Below are 24,991 nucleotides of genomic sequence, written 5' to 3' on the forward strand. Positions count from 1 at the left end.
AGTCGGACCTCAAGTGCCTCAGGAAGGGTCTGAGGATTTGTTCATAGGAAGTGTTTGGACAAATCCAAAAAATACATCTCAATTCAAACGCATTGTTTTGTTGCTTACCGCTGTAGCTGAAATCACAGCCCTGTGTCGCACATGTAAATACGAAATTAATGGCCATTTGTTACCCTCTAATATGGGAGCTGATGTGATTAGCAGGTTCGCTTGTGTGGTTTCCTTTGCTACTCCACAGCTGCCATTCTTCCTCAGGAACACTGATTTCAAATGGTGCTAGACACTGGGTAAAACACATCTAAACCACCATGTGAAACCAGCATCCGGGAGAAGATTCGCCCCCGGTTACTCCAGCATGCTGTGTGGAAGTGCGCAGGCTGAAAAAGAACAGGAAAACACGGAAAAAGGAGAAAAAGCTGTGATAACAGGTGGTTCAGTTTAGAAAGGAAGTGGCTGCTCCTGTTCAAACAAACCAGGCCAGTACAGTGACCATCCGCCAAACTGGTTTTTGTCATGATGACGGAGGAACTTTGCATGGCCAGTGATGTGAGTTGAGGAGCAGGCTCCATGCACTGTGCACTCTGTTTATCTGTGTGAAAATAGGCTCTGAAAAATCACTGCATGACTTACAGTCGTGGGAGGATGACGTCAGGACCTTTTAGAGGGCGACTGCTAGGAGTCAGAAAATATGAGTCACGGAGTCACGGGTTCTCTAAACACTTTAAAAGAGACAATCAGGTCCGTGCACTCACCTGAACTTTGATCAGAAGCTGGTGAACTCGCTAGCCTTCCGTTTTATGTGTGTGGAATCACAAACGTGAAAGAGTTTTCCCATCACTTTGACCCGGCTTTAACCGGCTCAGCCTCTGCTTTGGCAGTGTCGGTTTTTTCAAGCAGGCTTTATGCAAAAATCCAACTACATCTCAAAAACCCCACCAAAAAAAAACCTAATGGAACTAGGAGACCCATTTCTCTTCATTTTCTCAGTCTTTGTGTGGGAAACTAGGTCACTGTGGTGTGCGCACATTTCGGATTTTTTGCGATATCTGCAATACACCTTATTTATCATCGCATGCTAGACTCATTATATAATCCTCATCCTCTGCCCAATCATTGAAATATAGCTTACACCAGAAACGCCTACAGCAGACGTCCATTTTCCACCTGCAGCTTTCTTCCAAAACCAGAGCAATTTGATGTAAAAACTGCAACCCCAGCAACACTGAAGCATGCGGTCAAAAAAAATAAAAAAATAATAGTGTCACTGAGCAGCAAATTTAGGGTGTAGATTTACATCCCTAATGAGCAAACCAGAGGCAAAGACAGTGGCGAGAAAAACTCATCTGACACAGCACAAGGGGGGAAAAAAAAAAAAAGAAAACCTTGAGAGAAAGCAGACTCGAATACGAGCCCGTTTTCTTCTAGGTTGACATCATTATACAGGTGGAGAAGAGTCCAGACAAACAGTACTAAGTGTGCTGAAAGCTTAATGAGTATGACCTGATTCCTGGGATGAATTCATTTGTGACCGCGTGCTTTACTGAGCTTGTGGAACGATGCCATGTTACATGTCTGTAAAAACGTCTGGCGGATAAATTAGTAACTGCATTTGGGAATAAACAGTAGATAAGTCAGATACGGTAATGAGGAGAGTTATTTTGGACTATGGGTTGAACCGAAGATGTCGACTACCCCGGTGTAAACTGTCAAACTGATGCATGAATGCATGTTTGTGACCACAGGTGTGGCACTGAAATACGTTATGCCACCCTCAGTTTCACCCCAACACTAACCTCAAATCACTCTTAATGAATCATTTCAGTATTATAAACTACAGAGCAACTTTGAAGCCAATAAATCGAACTATAATGCTATTTTAATCTAGAAATATTTATTTGCTGCCACTATATTTTTTAAAAAAAACCCTTGCTACTGCAAGGCAGCATGCAGTTCTGTGTATAAACACAAGGGGGCAGTGTTTCAGCGATAAATCAGAGAAGGCACTGGTTGTGCGAATACAAATAGACATTTGCACTCACACACACACACACACACGTCCTACGCTTCAAATAAGTCTTTGCGAGTACGCGTGTATGAAAAGCACACCATGGAAGTATCATTCCCTTCACCCAGTCACTCCACTTCCTCTTCTATTCTCTCCCAGGAAGTGACACAAAAACAACAACAACAACAAAAAAAAGACACATTCATAGACACATGCTCAAAAATCACTACCAGTGATAGCATCAGCTGCTTCCTGCTTCCTCCTTTTCAGCTTGCTTGGATGGTTCAGCTGGCGTTTATATAACCTCTCTGTGCCTCTTTCCACATAGCCATCCAGGTTTCCAGCAAGGATGGGTAAACACTTTCCTTTTTCACTCCCTCTGAGCGAGTGCTGGAATGACGTGACTCCTGGAGGGCCGCCGTTTGCCCGGGTTAGTGTTTTCCCCTCTGACTGCCCTGACAGAACCACACTTTATGCTTCATGCCCACACAGCCAAGAGTTTCTGTCTGTGCAGTGGAAGTCAGGTGGTAAACAGAGAGCAGAGGGAGGGGTGATCTGTATCTAAAATGGATAGATGTAGAAAGAAAGAGAGAGAGAGAAAGAAACACAGACAGAGAGAGATGGATTTACAGTGGTATTAGGAGTCCCAAGAATAAATCATAACAGTGTGTGCTGTTACTGGAAAATAATCAATGATGTTATGTAGCCTGATGCAAAGTTAGCAGAGTTATTGCTATACAACATGACCATTTCTTCTTTATTCCTAACGGACACGTCATACTTATTTTTATCCATTTATTGTTACATTTAATATTATGAATCACCCACAAAACAAGATATCACATACTTTCTGGAAGCTCTTTCTTTCTTTCTTTCTTTCTTTCTTTCTTTCTTTCTTTCTTTCTTTCTTTCTTTCTTTCTTTCTTTCTCTTTTTTCATCTCTGTCTTGAGGTTAATAAAATGAAAGCAACACAAAAAATGAAACAGAAAGCATATCTGTGACTTAGCCCTCACTATAACTTTAAGGTATCAGAACAAGTGCATTCATGTAATAAACACTACTGTATAAGTGTGTATTGTGCCTCCAGGTTTGAGGTTGGATTCCCGCAACTGCTTCTCCCTGCGATTTAGGGGTTTCCTCCTTCGGTCCAAAGACATGTGCTGTCTAAATTTCCTCTAGTTTGTGTAATTGTGCCCTGTGTTAGCTTAGCACCCAGTCCAGGGTATCCCCTGCCTTCTACACAGAGTCTCCTGGGATTGACTCCAAGCTACTTGCAACTCTCTAAAGGACATGAGGTAGAGAAACTGGACCGTCTGACCGATCAGATTATAAACATCACTGATTAAGAACCATTACTCATCCGCTACAGCTAGGCAATTCAAAATCCAAGTATTTTTTCTTCTTCTTCTCAGGAACAATTATCCGACCCTCAAGTTATTTAAGCGGCTGCTGTGTGAGAGAGAGAGAGCGTGAGTCATCGAAATATCCTATCTAGCCTAATACATCACATTCGCACTACTTCTGTCAGACAAACTGCTCCCTCTGCGGAGATCCTTGACAATCTCGAAAACGAAAAATCAGTTTGAGATTATGGGTCTCGAGCTGTGACGTCCTGATGCTGAAAGATAGATGCGGATACAGAAATAGATACAGATATATATATAGCTATAGATATAGATACATGCAGATGCAGATGGCAGAATATTTTTATTTATATTTCTATTAAACATCCAGCAATGATCCATATCTGAGTCAGAAAAGGTAATGTGTGTGTGTGTGATTTATTATTAAAAGGACCTAATTAACACTTAGCAGAGGGCGTGATATCAAAGCGTGATGCACAGCAGCACAGAGTGTGTTGTTCTTTCACACATACACCCCCCTCCACCCCTCGAGAGGCTGCGATCCCTGAGCGATGTGTTATTCCTGTAAGCGGTCCTAAAGGCGACGACTCATTAAAACCCCGAGGTCCAGCTGAACGACCACGTAACCACGGGTCCGAGCACAAGCGAACACTTTATAAAGACCAGGTGTGCGACAATGTGACACACACACTCTCACACACACACACACACACACAGAGTGACATGTGAGAGCTTATCAAACCGGATGAGTCAAACAGAATCAAACACAGTGACTCACATAGAATAAGAAGAGGAAAAGTACTGGAGGAAAATAATTTCAACTAATTTGCGATTAAACATTGCACAACACAGCACCACTCCCACAGTGCTAGAAATACACCAACTGAGCTAAACCACAGGCAGATCGCCCGCTAAATCAGCTAAAGGTGAATGTAAAGAGCGGCATTTAGTATCTTTAGCTAAATATTCAGTACAATGAATATGTACAATGTACATATGTCTGTACAATGTACTTCAGTTAACCCTTTGTACCGGTGTTCCAGTCTGCCCGGAGTAATGAATAGCCACTTATCTGGATTATCTGAATAAATGAATTATTTTATGGCTGCAAGACTGATATAAAATCAGTCAGGACTCAGGACTCACATGTTGCTGGCTTTTAGTGTGAGAAGTTTTTTCCACAGAATTTTAGTGCTTAAAGATCTTCAAGTTTTAGACGCTTATGAACAAGCACTCAGGGCATCTCAGAGAACAGAAATGGATTTGTTTTTGTTTTTTGGAACTTTTCTATGAATATATTGCCCCTAGTAGGCTAGTTAAAAACAGAAATACTTATGGAAAACTACAAACTCTTAAAGCCCTGAGTGTCTACTTTCATATGAATCATTAATCACCACTGTGGAGTGTGACATGACAAAGACTAAAGATTAAATTCAACCCAAATTCCATTTTTTTTGGTGAAAGAATTAGACACTAAAGGTACAACATGAGTCGTGTGATCACACTATGACAAAAAGCTACACTAGATATAGAATTCAGTAGAATACGGTAGAGAGAGAATCTTTGCAAATCTCGTTGCATCAATTTTGCTCAAACTAAAATATATATATATATTTTCAACGCTATTTTTCATATTCCTTTATACTACAGCACTTGAATGTGAATGATCAATAAGTTTGAATTAATATACTATATCAGCAGGTACACATAGTTCCAGCTGCAGGGCAAAACAACCCCACAATGTTGCAGTGATGTTTATCCAATTGAATTAAAGCTGCTAGCGTTCCATACTTTAGCGCTCTCTGTCTCAGAAATGCTTCATTTTGCTGAAGCTGTTTAAAAACTATTTTTCCTTTCTTTTTTTGTGGAAACTACAGCTTCCTCATTCTAAACTACGACCAGTGAAGACACATAAATAATTATTTTCTATGATATCTGTTGGATGCACGTGATTTACTTTGGCTGAGCGTGCGTCTTGGCCCGGATCTGTTGAAAATCTGCTGTAATTATGAAATATTTCAAGCTTCTGTAAATATCACAGAATTTGCTCGAGTTTCTGAAACTGAACAAAACCCTATAGGGACTGATATCTGGCAAAACATTTGTCATTTAAACAGTAGATGAATGGCTGATTCCCATCTATTGTTGAACTGAAGTCTACATTTAAAGAGAAATCCATTTCAAGGTTTCATTCTGACTATGAAGCAGCAGAATCAAAGCAATAGTCTGGCTCGGCGTATAAAACGTGCACTCGGCATATAAAATAAAGTAAATCATGTAGTGGGAGGAAAAAAGTGTCTAAGTATGTTATATGCTGAAAATTCCCCAAATTTTGCCCCGAAACATGATTTCTTGATTATTTTGTCACTTCACCAGAAGCCACAGTGATGGCTCTCGTGGATCTGTTGGGTTTTCCAAAACTACCACATTTATTTTAATAGCTTTCTGCTCACTAGGTCGAATCTACGAATAAACAACAGTGTGGAAACTGAAGCTAAACCGAAGCCGTGCTCAATTATTTAACTTCTTTCTAGCTCAAAAAGGATCCCTGTGTAAAAATAACCACTGCAGGTACATGAGTGCATTCTCTTCCACAAACACAACAACACTATTCTCTCTCTTCCCATAATGCATTTCCTTTCCCCGAATACTTCCAGCTAAATTACTTTCTTTCCTATAGCCACTCACTCTAACCCAAGACACGCTCTAGAGAGTTTCTCTCGAACTTCTCTGGCAATCTTCCGGGGAATTTCAAACATCTGGCTGAAGCTTTTGATGGGTTTACAGGAACAGTTTGACCTCTGGCCCACTTCTTCTTACTCGGTATGACACAGTGGAGAGGAAGGAGAATGAAATTGTTTTGTGGGTGAAAATGTGTAAAAAAGCTATAACAATCTAATTGGAGAGGAGTTTAAATTTGGCGACAAGGGAAAATAAGTAAAGCTCTGGAAAAACCAGGAAGAGAAGCAGAGAGAAAGAAGCAGACCTCACAGTGGGCTGTCTCTCTGACCCTCATTATGCATCCACACACACACTTAAAGTGCAACCAAGTGGAGGGTAGGTTTCATTATGATGTGAGTTGGATGAAAGAGGGGATGTGATGAAGTTTGAGTCATAGTAAACATTCCACATTTAGTTAGAAGCCTGTCTTCTATTAGCATTCATCTTATTCTGGTGTGTGTGTGTGTGTGTGTGTGCAGCTTTGACTAGCACAAAGAAATATTTGCAGCTGACAAGTAAAAGCCATTCAGTTCTTTTTCACAGAATGAAATTTGCATCATTACACGTTTGCAAATTAGACTGCCGAGCCCGAGATGCTGCTCGCGTCCTGGAAATCTAATACTAAAGAAATAATACTAAAGATAAACTCTGACACATGCTGTAATGCTAAACAGTTGTTGCTAATTCCTTAGCACTAAAATACGTTATTACCCATCAGTAACTCACCATTAGTGATATGGAAACATTTCCAGCTTTATAGCCCCGGGTCTGGTCGTATAGACGCGAGATTATTCCGCATACTGGCTCGTTAAAAGACGGCTAGTCGACGTTTATGCTTCCTAATTGTGGTCTCATAGAGATTGAGATCTCTTTTTCAAGAGAGACTTGTTGCAATAAAAAGCACAGACAACCCAAACACACATTACAACACAAACAGGGTTATATAAAGCATATTTCATTAAAAAAAAAAAAACCTCATTAAGAACGATTTAGATCTTAGAACTTTTCCAGGAAATCATGCTATGTACTATCATTCAAACCAAAGAACAAAATGTGCAGTTCAGTCCCACTTTTGTCCCATTGTGCAATTTGTACTTTGATTGTATGACTTCACTATTGCTTTAACTTTAACAGCTTTAACAACTGAACACACAAATGATTGAGAAAGTACTCCATCTCTATTTCAGTATCACACACACGTTCTTCATTTCTGCTAATGACGTCACAGTGACACCGATTTTAAATAAAATAGTGACAATAGAGCGCAAATCTAGGGGGTGTTTCACTCTGTATCGTCACTTAACAGGCTACATGAATCTGCAGTCTGATCTGGAATCAAATCAGATCCAATCTAAGCTTCATATGCCAAAAGTGAGGCCAAAATTTTATGGACACCAGACCATCGTATTCATATTCCCTAAACTGTTGCCACAAAGCTGGAGGCACACACATGCATAGGATGCCTTTGTATACTGTAGCTTTATACTTTTCCTTTACTGGTACTAAAGAACCAGGAATGTAGGTCAATGAAGATATAGCACTGACTGCACCCGACATCAGCGTCTGATCGCACCAATGCTCTCGTAGCTGAAAGATCCACTTACAATCCATTATCTATCCCTTCCCCAGAAGAGTGAAGGTGATGATGAACAAATCTGAAATGTGATATTCAACAACACTTGTGGATGTGATGGTTAAGGTGTCCACAAAATTTTGACCAGGAAATAAGATTTGGCTGTACTCCAATGAATTCATTTATTTTACTGATAAAAAGAGAAGGCTTAGTCCATTTCCACCAGCCAGTTCTGGCACTGCTTGACTTAGGTACAAGTGTGGAATGGAAGTGGTTCTGTGAGTGATATACGACTCTAAATGACTCAGAATGACTCATGCGGAGCCGCCGGCCGCATCTCCACGTGACCAGCAGACTGTTTGGCTCTCTCCTCCTGGATCTCTGTCTCGCTTTATATGTTTCTCTTTAGCCCCATTTGCTTTCCATTTCAACACACAGACCTCACTTCCTCTGAGTCAGGCAGCAAGTACTCCCCAAATCACGACTCCTGTTAAGAGCAGCGACCTCTGCCAATGACTAATCCTTAATAAAAGAATTGACAAGCCCCAGCTGCATGTGTAGCGGACACCGGCGAACTTTTTGATGGGTTGTCGACGACACTGGCTGCTAACCGCACGGGCGAGTCATACAGAAGAAATCTGGCAGTCCTTGCCCATTTGGGAGCGTGCCAGAATGACTTCCCAAAAATCGAAAGGAGCCATGAAAAAAAGTGGCTTACGGTAAGCATGCCTTCCTGGAATTCTGACGTGCTGGATGGATGACTGTACGGAACAATAATAAACTCTGATAAGTTAGAGGAACTAGAAGTTTAGAAAATGTACTAAACGTGCCATTGTGTTCTCAATAGTTAATGATTTAAGTTGATTTTATTTTCCTTTACTGAAATTACAGCAGGACAAAAACAAGAGTCTGTTTTTGTAACACAGATCATAAAAACTACAGTTTTAATGACGTCATGGGGTCAACACTTAGAAAACAATGAACTTGGTGGGAGGACAACTTGTGGAGAATTCGTCGTAAAAGTACATTCTGGTGAAAACAAGATGACTGTGTTGTGGCTTGCACTTAAAATGACTTCAAGCTGATGTACTTCAGGCTTCAAACTGCCTGAAAACGTTTCTCAACTACAGTGTAATGTTACAGGGATGAATCCTGTGTGTTGTTTAAGTGTTACGCAATGCCCTACTGCCGCGCTCTCTGTGCCGGCTCCTTATATCAAAAGCTTAGATCAACAATGTCTAATCTTATCTGGAAGGGACAGTGTGGGTGCAGGTTTTCACTCCATCTAAGCGGAAGCCACACCCGAGTTTACTGAGAGCCAAGATCAACTGATTAAACAGGTGGAATCAGGTGTAGCTTCTGCCTGATTGGAATGTACACACACCGGCCCTTTGCGGATATGATTGGACACTCCTGGCTTAGATCAACAAAGAGATGTTGGCTATCGTCACAGTTCTTTTCCCTCTTTCAATAAATCGGTAAGATGGATCGGTTTAGATTCCTTAAACTCCAAACCCAGATTGTTGAAACTTTCAGGGTCACAGTGGATCTGGAGCATCACAAATATATCCAGAGTGCATTGTTTTGCTGACTTTAGCCCAGTGTTTTCAGGACGAGCTCGAGATCCACCAGAATAAAATGGACGGCAACTTCTGATCGAAAATTCTATAAGATTTGATGTCTTTTGGAGTTTTCTGGCTATTGGAGCTCTTCACCTTGAATTACTACATCAGCTCACTTACCAACTTAGCGAAGCTTTGTCTTTATGATTTCCACAATCTGTAAGGCAGAGCATCCTCATTATAAAGACTTTTAGATCTGCAAATATGCAGCCATTAGTCTATAGTGCATTCAGAGCAACCATACATAGACCACTGCATGAATTATTCAGAGCCGTTTTATTGTGTTATTTATTTACTGACAAAAGAAAATGAAATATCAGGTGGGTGTTCACCTTGCCGGTTAAAAGCAGTCTGAGGAGAATGGGCCGATCGGGTTGAGCTGTAACTCATATAACCACTCTAGACAACAGTGTTGAGCTAAAAAACATCTCAGAATGCACACACATTGAACCCTTGAGGGCTGCAACAGCAGAAGGTTCCATTCCTGCTAGCCAAGAACAGAAATCTCAGCCTGCTGGTGAGCACAAGCTTACCAAAACTAGTCAGGTGAAGATATCAGGAGAAGAGTTTCCATCTGTTGATATTGAAGTCACCGGTCATTAATATTAGACAAATAATCTTTTATTTCTCATCTGCTGCTCCATATTTACATGTACAAGATCATGTACTGTATGAATGATTCTAGTTATTCACAATTAAACTCCCCCAAATCATTTACCAGAGACTCTATCCATCATCTACTGAGGGAATAAAGCTTTCACTCTGAGAGTAGCTGAGCATTTTGCCTATCATGACTGCTATCATGACACACTTCTTACACACCATATAGCAAAGATATATTGTCTAACCACATTTAAGAAAACAACAGAATGAAATACCATTCTTCACAGCCTTTAATGGACAACCCATCCATCCAGCCGTCCATCCATCCATCCATTTTCTGTACCACTTATCCTACACAGGGTTGCAAGGAACCTGGAGTCCATCGCAGGGGTAACTCAGGACACAAGGCAAGGAACACTCTGGACAGGGTGCCAACCCATTTCAGGGCACAGTCATACACACACTTACAAACCATGAACAGTTTAGACAATGTTAATTAGCCTAAAATACAGGTCTTTGGTTTGGGGGAGGAAACCGGTGTGTACCCGGAGGAAACCCCTGAATCATTGGAAGAACATGCTCAATTCCAAACCCCCAACCATGGAGATAGGAGGCAAACATGCTAACCACTACACAAAACATTCTGGAACGTTCTAGAGCAAGTAGACACCAAGATATAAGACAATATATCCGCATTACACTCAATTACAAGCACAGTGACAGGCGTGACTAACATATGCCATTACTATAATCACAACCCAGAGTGCTTTTGGTCAAAGTGATACAAATTGCCCCCTTAACTCTATACAACCCTGAAATCCGCAAACCAGCGGGAATGTTTAGTAATCTGGCAAAGATTTACAATAATAACAACTAGGACATAGCGTTCCTGCTTCACTAGGAGTGTGTTGGTGTGCTAATGCATGTTGTTTGACAGAACCTGGCATGTTGAAGTATAGCTTAAAAACAATGACGTCATAGCTTGGTGTGACTGTGCCAGTCCTAATCCGAATGCCAAACTAAGCAAACCCGTTCTGGACCTAACTACAACAAACAACATGGGGATTCACCAGCGGTAAGACAATTCAGATAAATACACACATACAGTGTATTTTTGTGTTAAAGTGTGATCGATGCATATTTATGAGCAGTGTGTGATCGTGACTGTGTATCAGTGTTACTTTACAGCGTATGGAACAGCGATTACACATTATGCTACAGAATTATATACAGCGGCATTGAAATAATGTTTTTTTTTTAAAGGAGCAGTCTGTAATTATACCAGTCCTTTTCCTTGTCCTTTAAAAGACCCCACCCACTTTACGTCATGGATCTCCTTTTAAGGAACAACGGCAAAGTCATCTCCGCACCCTCAACTGACCAATAGCTGAATGAGTCAGATTTCCTCTTCCGTACCTCCATACTTATGTTTCAAACAGAAAGAAACAAAGTAAGATAAAAATAAAGTCTTTAAAAGTTTCTCCATAGATTTGCTTGAAGCAGTTCTGAGTAAATACGCTCGGATATTTGCGATGTCAATCAAATGACCACTTCCTGTCAAAGTTATTGTCCACTCACAGTCATAACACACACCAGTTATCTGGAGGTGGGGCCAATTTCAGGGCTGTAATAATCCACATCTAATACAAAATAAACTGCTAATGTTAATATTATAAATGACAGTTTTGTTTTTGGAGATATCGTTGAAATGATAGGGTTGAAGCCTAGAAGCCTTTTTTTCTAGTCTAGAATTACAAACAAATCGCACCTTTAAACACTATGCTTTTGTTTTATCTATCTAATTTCATCCTTTTTGATATAATGGTTAATTAAAAAATCTTTTTATGACTGTTATATATTTTATACCACAGGATCAAGCTGACCTCTCGATGCAGATCTTTGCCAGAAGGTGATGATTAAGTTTCTATCCCAGCATCACTGACTGTAGTGTTTCTATTCCAGGCAAATCAGCAATTTACACAATGACGTCTATGAACAATGATCCATGTAAACTGGTTAATTAAAAAAAACAAAAAAAAAACGAACAAACATGGGTATTTAGCATTTTGGTAAGAAGTCTTCAAAATCGGTGCTTTTTAACAGTCTGAGATGAAAATGTTCCAGAAACATCTTTCCATAGCATTACATTTATCTCTAAATGGTCACAACATACATATCGATTACTATTAAGAATGATTTGCTAGTATTGGCAAATTGGTGTGGTGTAAAAAAAAAAAACAGATTTTGAGTGGTGTAACAGTATCTCACTTTGATCAGGCTGAGATACACCTCACTGTGACACTTGAAGAGTTTTTTATTGCTTACATATTGTTCTAGTCCTACTTAAGAGTTTAAGCTGCAGTGCATGAGGTAAAGCCTCTCTCTCTCTCTCTCTCTCTCCTCTCTAAAACACACACACACACACCCCTGTGACGCAGAGTTCCAACTCATTGGCTGCTCCACACCGTAGTAATGTTGTCATGGCTGCTCACATCCTGAGGTCAAAATACTCCATTAAATCGAGCCAGAGTTACTCAACTGCTCACCTCGCTCCACAAGGCATGTTTTTTCACCTTTTAACTACAACAGCGAGCATGTGCACATGCACACACACTGCCAAACACCCTCTGTTGTTAACCCGTGAGCACATGGGAGAAAGGGGGGTGTGGTTAAGTCATTGGATGTACATCAGATAGAGTGGCCTAAATTTGTCCCTTTGTTCTGTGATTTTATATTCTTCTTACTCCATCCTTCATCCAGTTTCTTCTTTCAGGACTACTTCTATTCTTATTACTATCTCCATCTTTGTGTTATACAACACACACACACACACACACGCACAGAGCGTGAGCAGTTAGTGGGATGGGCCAGACCTGGCCAGTTTCAGTTACCTTCTGTTTGACGTACTTTCAGCTCTCAGTTTCACACAGATGCACACACACACACACACACACAGCACAAAAGTGCATACACATATTCAATTCCTGTTTAACACTTCACAAGCTCTACTCCATACAAAAATACTACAAAGCATCTGGACCTAACTAAATAAACCAATCGCTTAAGTGGTCACAAACCTTGTATGACCTCAGCAGGACCAAATCGATTCGTTCAGGGCCGCCTTCCAATCTTCCGTCCAAATACGGATCGACTTCTGGTTGTGTTCATGAAGCTCAGCGGGTCAGCCGTCCCGCCGGAGAATCCTTTTCTGTCTGATTCGACAGAGCACCTGCTTCGAGTCCACTAATTAGGCTCTACTGAAAGTGAGAAAGAGAGAGAGATAGAGAGATGGAGAGAGAGAGAGAGAGTTTGAGAATCCCATTCTAAAACAGGGTGTGTCTAAGTCCTCATGAGCATTCACAAACACATAGTCATAAAAAAAAAAAAGAAAAGGAAGCACACACCCATGAAAGAGAATTAAAGAAACATGGCACCGATGGAGAGCGAGCAAGAGCGAGAGCGAGAGAGAGAGAGAGAGAGAGAGAGAGGGAGAGAGAGATAGAAAGAGAGAGAGAGAGTGTGTAACTTGAACTCCACCCCTTTTCCTTGGCACTTTTTCTTACACACACACACACACACACAAAATCTCACAGCATGGACGCTCCATTTCTTGGCATGTCAAATTTAAGCAGAAGAAATTTTCCACACACTTAACAGCTAAAAACCACACTTATGAATCAGATTCAAGTCACATTTGTAAGCAGATTCACAAACTGACCCCTCCAGGCATGGGAGTATGCTTGACCAATCAAATTCTTCCTTATCCCCCCCCCTATTCAGTACTCTGTGCTTTTTGGTGACCTAAATAACAAAATACAGGAGCAGCATGACCTGAGAGTAGAACCTGCAATAGAAGCAGAAACAAACACGCCGTACAAACACCTTTGTATTTTCATTTAACTGTTAGAGATGTGCCGACGTCGCTGAAAACAAAATCCCGAACCACAAGCATACGTGATATATATGGGCTGATGTGATATATAAAGGCTGCGGAAACGATTTTATACAATTACGTAAGGATATAGTACGTTACTCTAAGTCCACACCCATATTCTACTGCACATAATAAATAAAACATAAACAAGTAATGAGGACATGGACATTGAACAAATCGAACAACTTGCCTGCTCAATACACAACACTAAAGACTGTGAAGTGATACCTACTGCACATGGAGTAATCCTGCGTTTTTTATTATTTAACAACCTGTTTATTGACGCAGAAATGCGAAATCTCCGCCCTTTTCTTTCCTATTGGCTCACAACCCTCAGGCTGGTGAATTCACCGGTTAAAGTTCACAGAGATAAAGTCGTCACAATGTGAACGTTACCGCTAAAAGAAGCAAATACGAGTCTTTCACGTTTCCTGTCCTTTCCCCTTCGGTGAATTATGTTAGTGTTGAGGTGCAAAGGTAGTTTCCAGGTGTCTATGTGTCTGCATGGGTCAAAGCAAAGGGTCAAAAAGCATAAATGCAACGGGTAAATTAGAAATACTGGCACCTGTAATGTTGCATGCACTGAACATGTGTATCTCTGACTGGATTTAGCATACAGTATATGTAAAATAATCCTTAAAAAAAGCTGCATGTTGTTACTATAACGCTGCTTAACCTCTGTTGTTACTATAATGCTGCTTTCAAGGAAGTCAGAACTCGGAGATTGTTGTCTTAACCCTATAAAATGCGGGGGAAAAAAAAGCATGGATGCCTTTATGTTCAAAACTGTTATCAACACTCTAGCGACCGGTATAGTCTTTGTTATAGATTTAACAAGTTAGTTATACTTGATAATATATACTAATACTAGCATATGAAGTCATTTCAAACATTAAAAGTGCTCCCCTGTTTACTGCTGATGCTGTGAGCAGCCATGTCAATACAACGCCATGTGCTAAACTCGGGGCTAAGTAGACCATCTGGAGTTTCCAAGTAGGAATTCCGACTTGAGGGGACGTTTTGTTTGTTCGGAGATTGTAAATTCTGAGTTAGGAACCGGGATTGACATGTGAACGAATTCAACTACATTTTCAAGAAATGAATCAGACGTTGTTAAGATTTTACCTGCTGTGTGAACAAAGCAAAGCATTAACAGGCTATGGTAAAGCAACACACACACACACACACTTTCATTCATTCATCTACAGTAACCTCTTCATCCTGCTCAGAGTCTCTTTGAATCCAGACGAGAAAATTCACACCAAACAGCACTCCACAAACACACTTACATAAACTCATTCACTCCTGGCGCCAATTCGATTTTAGCCAATCAACCACCAGCAGTTTTTTGGGAGGTGAAAGAAAACCGAGGAACCCAGAATAAACCCATGCGGAAAAAGATGCAGCGAAACTGTACACAGACAGTAACCTGAGCTCAGGATTGAACTGGGACCCTGGAGCTGTGAGACACCCATTGTTACATGATGCGTCACTTTACTGCATGCAATCTCATTCTCTCTCTTTCTTCTCTCTCTTTTGCTCTCTCAAATATCCAAATCCTGCTCCTCTTCCATATCACTCAGCAGCTTGAAAGGTCAGTAACTGTATTGACCAGACGTGTTGCCCTGGAGAACAGGGAGGAGAGGAAGTGAAGCTCACTCCTGCACCTGGTTGACCTCATACTGAAAGAAAACACAAAAACTCTCCCTCCCTTTATATGAGTCTCTCTCCCTCCCTCCCTCCCTCCCTCCCTCTCCTTTCCTTTTCTCTCTATCCCTATTTCTCGTCTCCACCAAGCCAGATGGCAGCAGCATCATTTCAGAAGTGCTAGCGAGTTAAACTGTGTCCAAGCTAGAGAATGTACTCACAGACTTCTCAAGTCTAAAATGTATTCAGCAAGCTCTGAAAACATTACCACAAACATCCCCGCGATGAACAGAAGCACCAGGATTTAGCCGGGGGTTCGGATTTGCCATTCTCTCCATTAGATGTGACATATTTCACGTAGAAAGGGCGTGCGATGTCGGATGACGCACGTTACATCAAAACACACCACCTCTGAAGCTTCTCATATCTTAGCAACATGGACTCGGTGTTCAGTGTCATGCGTACAATACGGATTTGCGTCACTAGGACTTCAGTTAGGCAATGTGTAACACCGGGGACATGTGTGTGTGTGTGTGTGTGTGTGTGTGTGTGTGTGTGTGTGTGTTGCAGAAATGTTACTGGAACGCTTATACACATTCCCAGGAATAATTACCCCAGAAAAATGTAACAAACATTCCTAGAAATTGCTGACCTGAAGTCGTCCAGCAGCAGAGACATCATCGACACGAGTCTCATTAGAGCTACCTCTGATTATGCCAAGCAAACAAGGGTGCGTCTTTTTAAGGCATACCAGTAAATCCACATTTCAGGGCTGTAACAGAAAATCCGGACACATGTGCAGGTCACGGTGACATGATAAATGGGTGTGTGTGTGTGTGTGTGTGTGTGTGTGATGGTTTATGAGATGGTTTAGCAACTCACAGTCACATATTAACACTAATTACTGAAGCTCCAGCATGGACATGATCATAAAATACAAAACAATGGTCTGTTTATGTGTGTGTGTGGGTTGAAAAGTGAGCAAAAAAGACTACAAGATTAGTATATCGTGCCTAATTTAAAAAATAAAACTACACCCAAAAGAATCTGTATGCATTGCTGTATATTTCCCGGTATACCATTCAGATATAGTGGAACACACACACACACACACACACACACGAACACACCGACGCACACACAACTCTCACTTCTACAAGCACTCTCTGACTGAAAATCTGACACACCCACAAAGCCACCACATTACAGCTGCGTTCAGCATGAAAACATCCCCAAAGTCACTGATGGAACACTCACGTTACGGCGTCTATCCTGCGTGTCCGTCTATCCCGGAGCCTGGCTGCCTTCTGAGAAATACCGAAAAGGAAAGAGAAAGAGGCTGTAGATGGATGAGAGAGAGCGAAAGAGAAAGTTATCCAGTGAGCACCAGAATGACTGAGCTTCTTGGACTGTCATCCTCTCTCTCTGAGCATGGTCTGCTATTGTGATTGTGTGTGTGTGCGCGTGTGAGAGAGAGAGAAAGAGAAAGAGAGAGAAAGAGAGAGAGAGAAAGAGAGAGAGAGCGAGGAGAGCTCATAATGTGTCAGCTACACAGTCATACATGACAAATCCGACGGCTCTGATTTCTGCCGAGTGTGTCAACACGTAAGCAATCTCTTTCTCGCTTTCTCTTCCTCACGCCTTTCCAGTCCTCCCTCCGCCTCTTTTCCTCTCTTTCTGTAAACGCTTACCGGCTCATCCATCTCATCTGAGTCATCGTCGGGCGCAGTGCGCTATTCCTAACAGCAGGTTGCGCTGTTTTACCTCCCTCGCTCTCTCTCTCTCTAATGTAGCTGTTTCGTGGTCACGCATCGTGCAAGTGTACATGTTAGGAGAGAGAGAATGAGCCGAATCAAAAACAACAAATTACCAGCTTACAAAAAAGCGCCTTTTTTTCCATCGTGCCCGAATATGACGGAGACTTGTGTTGAAAGAAGGCGAAAGATAAACATGTGCACTTTGCTTTATTCAAATGAAATGACCCATCATCTCTCTGTACACACACACACACACACACACAAGAGAAAATGATTGCATACAAATAATGTGCATCTGTGTGAAGGCTAATGTGACTCACATAAACAATGGAAATATAACAAAAACCCAGTGTTGACTGAGAAGCATACACACATATAAAGCTGTGTCTGTCTATCTATCTATCTATCTATCTATCTATCTATCTATCTATCTATCTACCTATCTATCTACCTATCTACCTATCTATCTATCTAGGAGACATTTTCTAATTTGCCACACAATATGATGCGAATATTTACTATAAACCCAACCTTGCCATGACAAAACCTTTAGAAATACCGATCGGTCTCAAATTTCCAAACCTGCAAATGATTCTCTTTTTGTATGAGTCTCTGTTACTCTGTATAAGGGGACTTTCCGTTGTCATGTGTCTTATTGTAGCTTACATTTGGCATGCGTCCCAGAACAAAATGGCCCCACAATGCCAGAACTGTCATGCATTTCCATCATGATGAGACTATTTGGTCCCCACAATATGTTAATCACAGACACGCACACACACACTTCACCACCAGATGGATCCGATATAGGATGTATTACTACTGTGGCAGGTGCCTCTTCAAGTCATAGCACAGGAATCCAGGGGTAGACCTCTCATTCACACACACACACACACACACACACACACACTCCACAGGCGGTTGGGATTTGAGAGTGGCGCCACTAAGTGAGGAGCTCAGAGACCGCCGAGGTACGACTCATGCTGTGGTCATATGACTCAACCCACAGGAACGTGATGGTCAGTAACTGAAAAGAGAGTGTGTGTGTGTTACACACCCTTTTCTCTGTCCAACAACCCTTTACCAGTTATCGCCTCCAGTCCACAACTCCCTCTCTCTGTTTCACTCACATTCATCGTTCGCCACCCAAAGCAATCCAGCTGTATAAGAATTCTCAGTCCCATTTCCATCCTCCATCTTTTCTTTCCATCCTAACCACTAACTGCTTCCACCAATCAACTCTTCCCTCACTGATCTGAGACTTTGTTGTCAACTTGGACTAGACATCAGACAACAGGCTTTGGAGACGAGTCTCCATTTTGACTTGGGCGAAACATAATAGTTTATTCTTCTCGCAGCTATTACATACATATGTGCTTCTTTCCCAAACTTTTGCCACAACATTGGAAGCAGAAAACTGTACATTTTATGTCTTGGCATGCTGGTGTATGATGACTATTGTCCTTTACCGGCACTGTGGAGACATGGTTTACTGAGGATGAACAGAGCCCTGACTCTGACTCAATCCCACTGAACAACTTTAGTATGAGCTGGAACACTGACTGCACCTCAGACCCCCACACCATCCCAACATCAGTGTCTGATCTCACTAATGCTCTTGTAGCAGAATGATCACAATTCCCCACAGCTACGCTCCAACATCTAGTGGAAAGCCTTCCTGAATCTGGAATGGGATGATCGACATGAACAAAATTTTTGGCCATAACAAACAGGTCTGTGCTATATGTGAATGATTCCCTTTTTGTAGCTACCTGTTTATATCTGTGTCCTTTCGCTTGGACTGCAGTTAACCAGTACTCATCCTTTGTCATTTTAAACAGGTTTCCACAGAGTTGTTCTTTCTTTACTAGCGAAACCGGATTAATTGTAAATATCACACAATTTTTATTTCTATTACACCATTTAAGCTTCAGTATTAAGAATATGGACTTTTATTATAGAGGTGTGTTAATATGCTGAGGTTTTCTGTGATTGTGAAGAGGGTGGAGCTTTGTGAAGGTAAATACGTAGGCTGCATTTTATAGAGGTGTAAAAGAAACGTGGAAAAATATATCAAGGGAATGATGAAGTAAATTACAGAGTATTAATTAATTAATATTAGTAATTACACAGGAAGAAATAACGGACGAAGAAAAACTGAAGTTTGTTAGCGCCAGCAGCTTTCTCTTCTGTTACGTGACGTGCTCGTATGTCCCAGAGATTGCTTCATCTTTTGCTACACACTCAAAAATATATACATTTTCCTCGCAAAAAAGTGTATACTTACCATGTAGTACACAGGGGAAGTACATGGATTGGGAGGCAGTAACTGCCTAGAAGGCTAGAAGACATGAATGCTAGTTAAATGTTGCGTTCGGTTTTCGTAACTTGGAATTTTCCGGAAATCCTAGAAAACACCCCCTTAACTCAAAATTCCTACACAGAAAACCTTTTCCCCATTTTGCAGCTCGTCTAAATGGGCTAACAAGCTTTTAGACACGCCTCTTTGTGTTGATTGGCAGTCCAGAATCTGTTTCTTTTTTCTCCTCCTGTCAAATGTGACAAGTTCACCAAATATCGCTAAGGCTAATGCTCATTTTCCAGATTAGCGATCAAATCTGTTTTCACATGCAGCCCCTGCAAATCAGCACAACAATCTGACAGTACAAACGTCAATTTATTCACCACCACGTCTATATTATATAGATGATGAGCGTATGATCTGTTCCAGGAGCAGCTCTGTGCTGGTTTACTCCACAGCACTGTTCTCGGTGTGATGTGACACGGCTGATCCGGGATCTGTGCTGCTTGTTGCCCGAGGGGGAATTTTTTTTTCACAATGCTCTCGGTAATCCTCTCTAACCGCAGCTCGTTGGAGACAAAGTTCAGTGTGGAAGGCGTGGGCCAAGTGTAAAGGATGGTTTCACAACAGGTACCATCAGGCAAACACCTGCCCACACACACATTCCTAACATTGTCCTGGTGACACACTCTTTACACACCAACAACCACAATGAAAAACTGCCCAACTGCAGCTTTATACCCATTTGTGTAGCCACATTTGTGTAGCATCTTGATTATGTAAGGACTAAAAATACTTAACTGTGCTGTTCAAGAACAACAATCAACAAGGGGCAGTGTGATGCAGCCCAATGCGAAGCAGATTTCCTGATTTAACTCCGCCCCCTTTCCACCCCCACCCTCAGAAAGTAGATTTATTTCTTATAACAGCACATTCTACATGGTTTTATTTCACTCATACCATGACAGAATCCCAACTACAACTTTTCTTTATTTCCATATTGTGTGAACGTCCACAAACTAAGCCTCTGTAATCATCATGTCCCTGTTATTGCTCATGATAAAGCAGCAATAAACAGTCATTTACTCACCATCGCCCCGCCCCTGGATGTTAATAAAATGTGCAAGTCCTCTGTCCTGTGGACTTCACACATACAGCGACAAAGCGACCGGAGATTATTCATTTTAACGAGAGCTAGTGACAACCAGTGACATACGTGTCAACAACCGTTGGTGACTAGATGTGGGCGTGTCCAGCGATGTGACAATGGTGAGAAAAGTTGCAAATATGGAGCAACTACCAATAGGAGTGAGACACTCGGTGCATGTGATCCTTGGCAAAGAGCACACACTGCGTCTCCATCACTGCGTCTTCTTCATCTCGTATAATATGAGGTATATATACACTGGGGAATTTTATATACTGACACCAAATCTCCAGCCAGAATGTTTAACGGCAAGAAAACTGATTTGGAATATGCTAGTTGCTCCACCCACTTTATCGCGATGGCAGCCAGTCAGAGAAACATCTCTCATAGTAGAGTGACTGGAGACCTGCAGTGATAAAATCAAAGCACTGATACTGGAGACTCCTTATATAGATGTATCTCTATATCAGTAATTGTACTGTATATTTTGACTTCATTTCATTGTCTGTACCGCTTACCCGATCTATCCTCGGGTCACGGGGAGCCCGTGCCTATCAGGCGTCGTCGGGCATCAAGGCAGGATACACCCTGGACGGACCCTGGATGTTAATTTATTGGGACGTGTAAGTGATTTGAATGACACTTTCTGACCAATCAGATTTGAGAATTCAACAGCCCTCTGGTGTAAATGTTACACTAAATCTGCATGATTTGATATATATGTATATATATATATATTTTTTTTTTATTCGCACCGAAATCTATCAAAGTATAGATGGAAGTGTATCTGGAACCGTCTGCTCGGTCATTTTGAGCTCATTTGCATATTGCATATGCCAAACCGATATACTGCGCATCTGCTGCGGATAAGATGAGCGCGCACACATTATACAACACATACGATTAATCTCGTCCTTTCAGCCTACGTTAACCTTGATTAAACGAAGGTTACACAACAGAATCGACATGATAAATCTTGCTAACACTCTCCACACTCTCTCTCACACCTCTTGCTGCTCACTCTTTCACACGTCAGCGCGCCTGAACTGAAGCAGCCAGGACATTCTTTGTCTGAGCGATTACATAACGCCCTCATATAATCGTCCTTGGAGGTGCGAGCTGCTGCTTTAACAACCGATTCCTTTCAAAAAGTTTATTCTTTTGTTGCCATGGCAATATGGATGCAGTTGTACATCACTCCGGATAACATGTAGCAACATCGAGATCGTTACTGATACTTAAACTTGATTTCACTGCAGGCGCAAAATTCGAGGGATTAGTGTGTTACAGTAATGGGGGGAAAATCCCACACATGCTGTGTTACTTCGGATGAAAAAGGACATGTTTTATCATGTTGGAGAATGAGAAGCAGAATTTAGGACGCATGAATGTGTATGTGTAGGTGTGTTATTACTCCTGGGTTGAAAAACATTGGCCCTTCTTGAGGCGTGATACAACCACATCCTATTCGTTTAAACTGATAATGAAGTTTATCAAGTTCGTTACCAAGATCATCACCAGAATGCCAAAACGTTTCTCTTTACAGTAACGTCGAAAACATAAATAAAACATTTGCAGACGTCCTTAAAAAGTCTTGGGAGCTTCAAAATGAAGCTTCTTTTAATTTACGCCGGTCTTGTTCGGGACGTTCATGAACAAACCAGAAACACACACGCGCGTTTGACTATCACTGCTATGACTTTTCATTGACATTAAAAATAAATACAGCTAATTAAAACTACTGTACACCTAAAGCTAACTCTTTTTTTCCCCCCACATGGAAATCCAAATATCCCTACAAGGTCAAACACCAAATCTATTTCTATCCCTGGTCCTTATCAAGATATATAAACATGTCCTCACACACTTCTCATAAGTGACGTTAATAGCGCTTCCATTAATAGCATAAAGATGTTAATGGCTCTTCCCTTTTTCCCTCCTTTTTATTTCCCATAAAACCCAGGAGTCTCTTTCTCATTACTCTGGCAATCTGTCACCATTTAGGACCACGCCCCTCTCACCACCACCACCACCACCACCACCGCTCCACTCTCCTTGGAATGAATTATCGAAGTACTTACACAATATTTTATTTAATAATTTACGCACATCTAGGGGGGAAAAAAAAATAAATGAAAAGATCGAATGGGTGCAAATCAACCTTCATCCTTTCAAACTGTTAAAAGCAGGTCACTCTGGGAAACAAATGAGCGATTTACTTTACTTATAGATTTATTACAGACTGCAGATTAGACGTAAATTCCATCTCTGAACCGCACTCAAGGATAAGCCATCGTATAAATCTGCATGGGACTGCAAACTGCAGAACATTTTTACTTCTGTTTGATTAAAAAAAAAAAAACAAAAAAAAAAAACACAGAGCCCAGAAAGCACTCAGGCATTTACTCAAAATCACCACTGAGAGTGTGAGAGGCAGAGAAAACTGATCGACTCCATACACAGAGCTACAACAATGCGAAAAGCATCCAGGTGCTCAGATGCTACACTGCCATTGCCATTCCACAGACCCACCTTTAATACACTGATCCACTCAGCCCCTCTCTCTCTCTCTCTCTCTCGTTCTCTTCCTCTACTTCCAGCAACATCTTTCCTGGGAGCACTGAGCCTGCTGTGCCATTTAATAATGCCTTAACTGGTCTTTTTCTGGACTCATAATGGGATCATTAAGAGGTTTCGCACTGCTGAGTGCTCCTTGGGCTCAGGATAAAGATGATGGTGCATTGCACACACACACACACACACACACACACACACACACACATACACACACACACATACACACACACATATCTGCACATTTACACAGGAGAATCTCTTTCAATTAAACCTGACTGACATACAGTAAAACATTACATTATAGTCTCTGGAACTGTACTGGAAGGACAGACAGTGTTCTTCTGTATGATATTCCATCTGTTATTGATTTCATCCTGGTGTAGGAAAGAAAGCATTATCTAACACATAGCCCCAAAATGTCTCACAGGTGTTCGGTTAGCTTCAGGGTGTTTGGGATTGTGAAGGACCATAGCATATGATTTTTATAATCATCATGATGTAGATGGGGTGGAATCTTCCTGGAAGGGGCCACACCCATTAGGACAGAAATGTTTCATCATACGATAAAGGTGATAAGAAAAACGTTGCACTGATTCAAATTTCTTGTCCAGAAGTGTGACATTTGCATAAGAGAAATATCTGAAAGTATTTTTTTTACATGATTGAGGTATACAGAATATGTTGACCATTATGGGACAAGCTCCAGATCCACCGTTGTTACTAAAGACTTATATTCGAAGATTTTGATTTTTATAAGCTGTTTGCCTATCGTTTTAAATCCTAACCACCCTCCCAATAGCAATTTTTCTGGGGGAAGCACAGAATCATATAAAACTCATTCTCTGACACAAAACTGAAAGCCTGTGAATGGTCTCCTCATACAGCCATGCATCTGCAGTTATCAGAGATGTTAATTGCTAATGCTCTGCGTGAGTCCCTTCTTTGTTCGCTCCGTACATCTGCGGCACGGTCACACGGTTCTCTCTGTAAAGAAAAATTAATTGCGTTGTGATTTTAATATACCAGGTAATCATGCGTCCTCCTTGTACGTGGCGTGACGGATCCTGAAATCTGGTGCACAGCAGGACCAGGAAATAGTTACAGCTTAATGTGCTAAGCTGTTGCAGAAATAATCTCAATACAAGCTGGCATGCTTGCAAAGTGGCAAAGTTAATTGTTTTTCCCAGTATGTATATGAAACCTACAGAAGTGGAGTGAAGTCACAAATGTACACAGGGCAGATATTAGGATAGAGCAAATATCAATATCTATCTATCTATCTATCTATCTATCTATCTATCTATCTATCTATCTATCTGTCTGTCTGTCTGTCTGTCTGTCTGTCTGTCTGTCTGTCTGTCTGTCTGTCTGTCTGTGGATTAAACATCCCAGTTTCTGATGCAAAGTAGTAGTAAAGGTCTCTGATAATGTCATCTTATTCTTATTTATAGCCGCTGTGTTTTAAGGATCCAGGTCATTTTAAAGAAACAAAGAAAACCTGTACACTGACAACCATAATAATCATTCTAAATTTCTAGGATCTTCTTCTGAATATTTACTTTAAAAATTGTTCCTGAACAGTTTAATGTTGGAGATGAACATTGTTCATTAACAATAACAATATATACGATATATAAAATACTGTTAATATTATGTTAATATACTCTAATATTTGAATAATATTATATAATACATTATATTATATAATGTTACTATATATATATATATATATATATAT

At 41.0% G+C, this 24,991-nt stretch overlaps 1 long non-coding RNA gene across 1 annotated transcript; it reads right to left on the reverse strand.

The window, feature by feature from the left end:
- Window positions 1-1,366: 1,366 nt before the first annotated feature.
- On the reverse strand, window positions 1,367-17,089 carry LOC131369836 (uncharacterized). The gene is made up of 3 exons (XR_009207339.1): window positions 16,728-17,089; window positions 12,967-13,146; window positions 1,367-2,566 (listed from the first exon to the last, which is right to left on the reverse strand). It is a non-coding gene; the product is annotated as an uncharacterized LOC131369836 (long non-coding RNA).
- Window positions 17,090-24,991: the final 7,902 nt, after the last annotated feature.

The sequence above is a fragment of the Hemibagrus wyckioides genome, linkage group LG19 (assembly GCF_019097595.1).
Source record: "Hemibagrus wyckioides isolate EC202008001 linkage group LG19, SWU_Hwy_1.0, whole genome shotgun sequence".
NCBI classification, from domain to species: Eukaryota; Metazoa; Chordata; class Actinopteri; order Siluriformes; family Bagridae; genus Hemibagrus; species Hemibagrus wyckioides.